Genomic DNA, 7,196 nt, shown 5'->3' on the forward strand with positions numbered 1-7,196 from the left:
TAGTTACCAAAGTGCAAAGGCTCAAGTGACATATTTAGCACTGTTATATTTGTTAAAGAGTAACAGCCATTTAAAAGGGGGCACTGCCATGGCTTTTGCACTCACTGACAGCATTATAAATGATTTCAGCCTCGATGTTTTGCAGTCCTTCACTCCTGACCTCCAATGGCTCCCTTGTCATTCGCTAGCATCTGGCCCACTTGCTTCCCCCCACGAGAGCGAGCATGTCGGGGCAGACAAGTGTGCCTCCCTATGGGCCCAGATGATGAGACAGTGCATTTACATTAGCCTAGTGAAGCAGGAGCGGTGGCACAATGCCAGCACTGAGGCACAGACCTTACAGCAGAGCATCTGGTACATTTGCACTATTGTCAGGAGTGGACTGGCCTGACTGCAGACAGACTCATAGACGACACTCAGGCAGAGAGGCAGACAAACTGGCACACAGTCAGATCATAAAGTCAGATAAACAATCATATTCAGACAGTTAATTAGCCATTACTCATTCAGCCAAACCAGCCAAAGAGGGAGATAGACTCCTGGCCTGTATCTCAGCCAGTTATTACCAGGGAGTGGAACTAGAATGGAGAAAAGACGCCTTCATTTATGGGATTCTGGCCTCCAGTCACTTGGATGGTAGGTTGCTATGTCCACAGGGAAATTAGGATGGCGAGAGAGTCGCTGAGTGTCGAAATTATCTTGGACACAAACTGTAATCTTCCTCCTAACCATGAATTTTCTTGGAATTTCAGCACAACTTTCAATAAAGATTCAAATGGAGGGGGCTGAAAATGGCACATTAGAGTGGCACTTTGAAAAAGGCACTTAGGTGCACCAAATGTAAATTTCCATTAGCTGGAAGGTGGATGGATACATTAATGGCAGTGAGGGCAGCAACGTTTTCAGAAGGGTTGCATTACACCGAGATTTGGTGTAACAGAGAGGGGAAAACTGCTGTTCTTTAGCTGAATTGGGTTAAAATTCATTGTGCACTAGAGCTGAAATATGCAATAAAAGTAGTTGCAAGAGGCTTTTTTTTTTTTTAATAAAAAAATAAAATAAAAGCTGCCCAAGCAGCAAAACAGAAAAAAAAAATCCATAGAACAGAAAAGGAACAATCATTGTGGGTGATGATAAGAAAGGTTTCCCAGCCTTTACATCACAAGTTAGGGCCTGTGTACTTTCCCAACACAGTTTGTTTCATATTAAGACTTTTACCTTTACATAAAAGGAATTGTTGTCAAGCATTAATAGCCCAAATTTGTATGCTTAAAATAGACAATACATAAATGCAAAACTCATTTGGTAAGAGATATAGAATAATACAAAATCCATAGCTTTAACAAATATTATTTTCCTCATCATTATTTCATTCTTCAGCTCCTCCCGTGTCCTGTTTTCTCTGGAACTTCATTCTTTGTCTCGCTTTCAATTTATTTCTGTTATATTTTGAAGGTTATTTTCTTGGGTGGCTTTCACTAACCTCCTTTGTCCCCCCCCCCCCCCCCCCCCCCCCCCACACACACACACACACACACACACGCACTTGTTAAATATGTTACCTGGGTTCACGTGTGCTTGGTTAGTCTCCCTGTCTGTATGTTTGTGTGGAACACAATACTAATGCTGAGAGCTAATCTTAAACATCAGGTATTCATCATATGAAGGATAAATGTGCTTTATTTGAAAGCAATTTCCCTCATGTCCTCACTAAGTTAATGCAATAAGTAGAAAAGGAACAGTAAAGTTTGTTTTAGTGGTCTTATGCAAAAGTCCTTGGACACACTTTTATGTTTCATTTAAAATAAATTGTGACAACTTTCCAAATCATTAGCTGCTTTAGCTGCTTTTATGTCTACCAATCATGCTTTAGTTTGATCAGGAATTCATCTCTGTTATAACAAATCTTTCAGAGCCACATTTCAATGTGAAACTCATGTTTTGAGAAATCAAAATATGGAAAATTGTCATAACACGTGTCTCAACATGTGAAACTTGAACAAAGTTAATATAAAAGTGGGACACCTGGCTACCCTATCGCCCTCATACAGTCCAGCTTCCTGAGTTTCCAGAGTGCTATCCCCTCTTCTGTTTCAGTTCTTATCTGAACGTGGGTCGACTTTGTGAAACTTTATTGCCATTGTGACAGAAAGAAGAATTTTTTTAAAAGGAAACCTTACAATTGATATGTCCAATTTTACTGAGATACAAATACCAACACAATTCATCTCTTATAGACATCGGCATGTCTATAAGAGGCATGTACATAGTCTAATATTATAACATTTGACAATGCAATCACAATATAGCTACAACATAGGAATCGCAAAATTGTATCTGTAGTTTATATGTCTGTTCGCAAATCCAGAAGCTACGTCTTGAGATGAAATTGTGGAGTACAATGCATATGTAAATACTAAAAAACAAACAGGAAGACCACAGAGAAGGTTTGTGGATATAGTAGAGGAGGACATGCAGACTATTAGTGTAACAAAACAGGAGGCTAGGGATAAATTGAGATGGAAGCAAATGATTTGCTCTGACTAGCCCTAAAAGGATGAGCAGAAAGCAGAAGATATGAAAAACAGTACTGAGCAACCTAAACATTATAGATCCAGATGCTTCTCAGCCATGGAAACGCATGCCACGAAGCTCCCAGCACACAGCTGATGTTGATGCTAGGAGAGGTTTGAACCTCTGCAAAGTGTTGGTAACTTTTACGCACTGTGTGCCTCTGTCATTTATTTAAGATTCATTGCCTTTTTACTTTCACTCATTAGTTGGATGTTGGCACACACAAACACACACACAGACACAGATCGATTACATAAGTTCTTTATCTAACAACAAAACAAATTTCCTTGCGAGGATAAAAGAGTAAAAATATCTCCTGATTCATCACCAGGACGTTGCTTTAATTGTTGGTGAAGTTATACTGTGAGTGCTTGTCTGCTCGTCTCCCCTCCAATAGAGGCACACAACAAAGCCAGACCTGTACAAAGCACCAGGTCTTCATCCGTGGCCCAGTCACCCCTGAAACTAGATTCCCTCTTCCATCATGCCTGAGGGAGCAATTTAATTAAAGGCTAGCTCAGAGCAAAGGACACCCATCACCCTATTCTTGATGTTTCCACAGTCAACAAATATGGAAAACAAACAATCCCCCAGTGGACGATGTCCTGGCCTAGCTACACCAACTGTAAATACACACAAAGTGAACAGATTGTCATGTAATGACAGCAGTTTACTGGGTAAAGGGGTAGGATTAAGTATTATTTGGTCTTTATTTTCATTTGAATGGCCCTAATGATTGACGTTATTTAATTAAATTCAGTCCTGGAAATCTCTTTTCTAATTTACCTGCATGCCATCATGAATGGGCTTCATTTTTTGGCCCATCTGGTAATATAATTCATTAATTTCCCTCCTAATGGCCTGTCAGCTATCATTATCATGTTAACAAAGTGTTTGTTACAGAAAGAGCTAGACCCCCATTCATGCAAAAATGAAAGGGGTCAAACTGTTTAAGTTTCAGCTGATCAGGTTTTTGGCAACGTTTCGGTCATTTACTTGTAGTAGCTTTCCGATTTACATGTCAAAGTCTGCATATGAAAAAAAAAATAATAACAGTTATAGGAGTCACAAAACTTGTGACAGTGTTGTTCCTCTCTCGCCCACCCTTCACTTCTGCTTGAGGCTAGTAGTTGTCAGCAACATCAGCCAGCGTCTGTAAATCTGTGACTGAACTCCTGGCAGTTGGTTGAGCTGCACCGAGGATGTGTAGGGAGGCTATGACAACAAAAAGGAATAAATATAAGAGAAAAAGAAGCACAACACTTGTTCTGATAAGAACTAACTCAGTGAGAGTGAGAGAGAGAGCTCACACCTTGACTAACTGGATTTGACTCGCCTCAAGAGCTTGTAAATAGTTCACCGTAAATAAACTCACTTAAAATGACTTGAGTCCAGCCTGCACATTGGTTATGATATAAGGTGTGCTTCACATGACTGGTAACCATTTCTGAGGGACTTTTTTAAATATTGTGCCACAGTATGAAAAGCAATTTTACATATAACCATAAACATAATTAGTAGACCTAAATCCTTTTAACAATGGCTGGGTTCCATAATTAGTAAATATGTTCCCTCCAAACTTCAAGTCAATTGTATTTACAGCATATAGCACATTTAAAAAAACCAAAAAAAACAACCCTCACACACACTGAGGTTTCTGAAAACCTGGTGTCAAAACGTAAAACTCATGCCAACATAATAAAACTGTAAACCAAACAAAGAAAAACATTATAAAAATGTAACCGAATAAGAGAAATACTTGGATAAACCTGAAAAAGGAATTAAAAATAAAAGCATACATAAATGGATTTTTTTTTCTAAACATTTAGGGGGGAAAAACTAATAAAATGCTCACATTGAAAATCACGAGACACAGACTTGACTAACAGCAAGTGGGGGGGGGAAGGGTATGTCAGTTGTCAGGTTTTTACATTGAATGGCAGACTGTTCCAGAGCCTGGGGGCAATAACAGCAGAGCCAGTTTGCCTTTAGCTTTTCGGCAAGAAGGGGGGCCACTGAGAGAAGTCTTTGGCAGGGTGACCTCTGTGACCTGGAGGCAAAATATGGAGTTAAATGATCTGTGATATATTGTGCAACTGATCCATCGAGGGCTTTTAAACTGGCTTTAAACTGGCTTTAACTTAGCAATGGTTTTCAAAGACATTGCTGACTTCAATAAAACCATGAAAACAGAAGGATTTCTGCAGTTTGGACACATGTGGATGAAGCACCAAGTGTTTTAGAATAAAGCATTGTAGAGTTTGATGGACTAAATAAAATAATTTCAGTTTTGCTGTTATTGGCAGGTAAGTGAGTGTAACCAGGAGTGATACTGAATATTGTGTATCTGAAAGACAGAGCTGAGGGGGTAACATGTGTAATTACAATGCAGTTTTATTCAAAGTTCAGATTTAGATTATTGGCTTTCATTTGGCCACCTGGAATATGGGACCAAGAGCAGTGACACAAAATTAAAATGGTGCAATTGGAAAAATCCCAAAATTATGAGCTGCAAGAAATGCAACTTAATGCAGAGAGAAGCTGCAGTTGGCTCTTCTGTACACATGGGACCTACAGTATTGGAATTCTCCCTTACAGTATGGGGGGGGGGGGGGGGGGGGGGGGGAGAGTCTTGAGCCACCTATCATGTAAAGATAGATCTATCTATCTATATCTATATATAGTGAGGAAAATCAGAAATAGGTGCAGCGATTTACTTAAACGTATGCAAACATACAAAACTAGTGTATGAGGCAAAAACAACGTTTGTCCGACAAATTCGAAAGTCCATATTTGGTCTGACCACTTGTCTTCTTCAAAACAACCTGAACTCTCTTAGAGTAGCTTTCTTGTTGTCTGTGAAGATTCTCAGTCATCCAGGTCATCATAGTCTAAGGAGCTTAGAAAGAAAAGCGTCTGGACTTCTTTGAGTTGCTTGAAGACGTTTCACCTCTCATCCGAGAAGCTTCTTCAGTTCTAAGGTCAAAAGGTGGAGAGTCCCAGATTTAAAGCCAGTGGGAGTTTCCCCCCAAAGAGGGACAAAGGACCCCTGATGATCCTCTACCTAATCACATGAGCCAAGGGAACTCAAAACTGGATTATAGATGGCAGACAGTTGGTGTCGTAAACCACCGTCTCTGTTCAAAGATGGTCGCTCACACTGGACATAGATGGCTTCTTTCACTCCTCTTTCAAACCATCTGTCCTCTCTGTCCAAAATGTGAACGTTGGCATCTTCGAAAGAGTGACCTTTATCTTTTAGATGCAGATGGACTGCTGAGTCTTGTCCCGTGGAGGTGGCTCTTCTATGTTGTGCCATGCACTTGTGAAGTGGCTGTTTGGTCTCTCCAATGTAGAGGTCTGGGCATTCCTCGCTGCACTGTACAGCGCCGGCCGCGCGAAAAGCAACGACGGCGATCCAGTTTAGGAGGCCGTCCACAACGCCAATGAAGTCCAGTCAGCAGCCTGGAAGGTGGCTGGCGATGTTGAGGTACCGGACGTGGACCGGACTGGACCAGGCGAGGCAGGTGGCTGGAGAGCTAAACGAGTCCCATGAAAAATGCGCCCGTAGTCGGGGGAACACTATGGAACACAGAACAGAACCCAGAAGCGCAACTCTGACAAAGAAACCAAAAGACTAGAAATGATAAATAAAGGCAAAAATCAAAGTACAATAATAATGAAAACTCAAAACTCTGGGTCAATGACTCAGGCACCCCAACAGTAGTATCTCTCTTTTGAAATCCTCTGACCAGGATTTGAAACAAAAAATTTGGAGTTATCAGTCCTTGTATACTTTGGCATACCTCAGCTTGTTTCCTTTCCTTATGAATGGCCGCCTGACAGCCGGCCTTCCACGGAGACCATTTCTGATGAGGCTTCAGCGAACAGTAGATGGATCAACTGAAGGTTCCAGAGTCATCTCTCAGGTCAGGTCAGGTCTGTCAGAGATTTATTGATTTTTATTTATTTATATTTTGATGGACGTGACTTTCAGATACTGTTCTTCCACTGTAAATTGTTTTTTGGGCCTGCTACTTCTTCTTTTGTCCTCCACTTGTCCAGTTACCTCAGTTTTTAAAGAGAACTACACATAATCCCAAAGCAAAAGGGATATAATAGTTAAAAAGAAGATGAAAATATTCTTTAAGGATAATAATAATAATGTTGATTCAACAATCCAATTATTTAGCACATGCTTATACATATTATTACATGCATTTTTCCCACACCTTTTTTATTCTGTAGAATAAAAACGGTGTGGGAAAAAATGCATTGAAAACAAAAACACCCACCAACAGCATAATGCAGTTCAGCAGTATAACAAGTCACATCATCCAAGATCAGCTGAATCCCCATCACAGCATTTTTGAAGGTTCTGCTCAGATCTAGCGAGGAGAGTCTTTTAAAGTCACGACAGAATGCATGTTATTTATAGCAAATGTGAAAAAACATTCAAAGCGATTCATGTAGTCCTTTAAATCCTCCCTGTGTCTTTATTCTCCTGGTCAAACATGCAGCTATTATCTCAGTGGGATGTTGGATGAAAATAAGAATTCCCTATTTTTAGTGTGATATGATAAGTACCTTGTGAATGCATCTCCCATCTCTCCCGCTCTTGT

The 7,196-nt window shown here is 40.3% G+C and overlaps 1 long non-coding RNA gene across 1 annotated transcript; it reads right to left on the bottom strand.

Annotated features, from left to right (window-relative positions):
* Positions 1–5,207: 5,207 nt before the first annotated feature.
* Positions 5,208–7,188, bottom strand: LOC309694651. Its single transcript, XR_014272949.1, has 3 exons — positions 7,162–7,188; positions 6,381–6,515; positions 5,208–6,156 (listed from the first exon to the last, which is right to left on the bottom strand). It is a non-coding gene; the product is annotated as an uncharacterized lncRNA (long non-coding RNA).
* Positions 7,189–7,196: the final 8 nt, after the last annotated feature.

Source organism: Aulonocara stuartgranti, assembly GCF_965226115.1.
Source record: "Aulonocara stuartgranti genome assembly, chromosome: 18".
NCBI classification, from domain to species: domain Eukaryota; kingdom Metazoa; phylum Chordata; class Actinopteri; order Cichliformes; family Cichlidae; genus Aulonocara; species Aulonocara stuartgranti.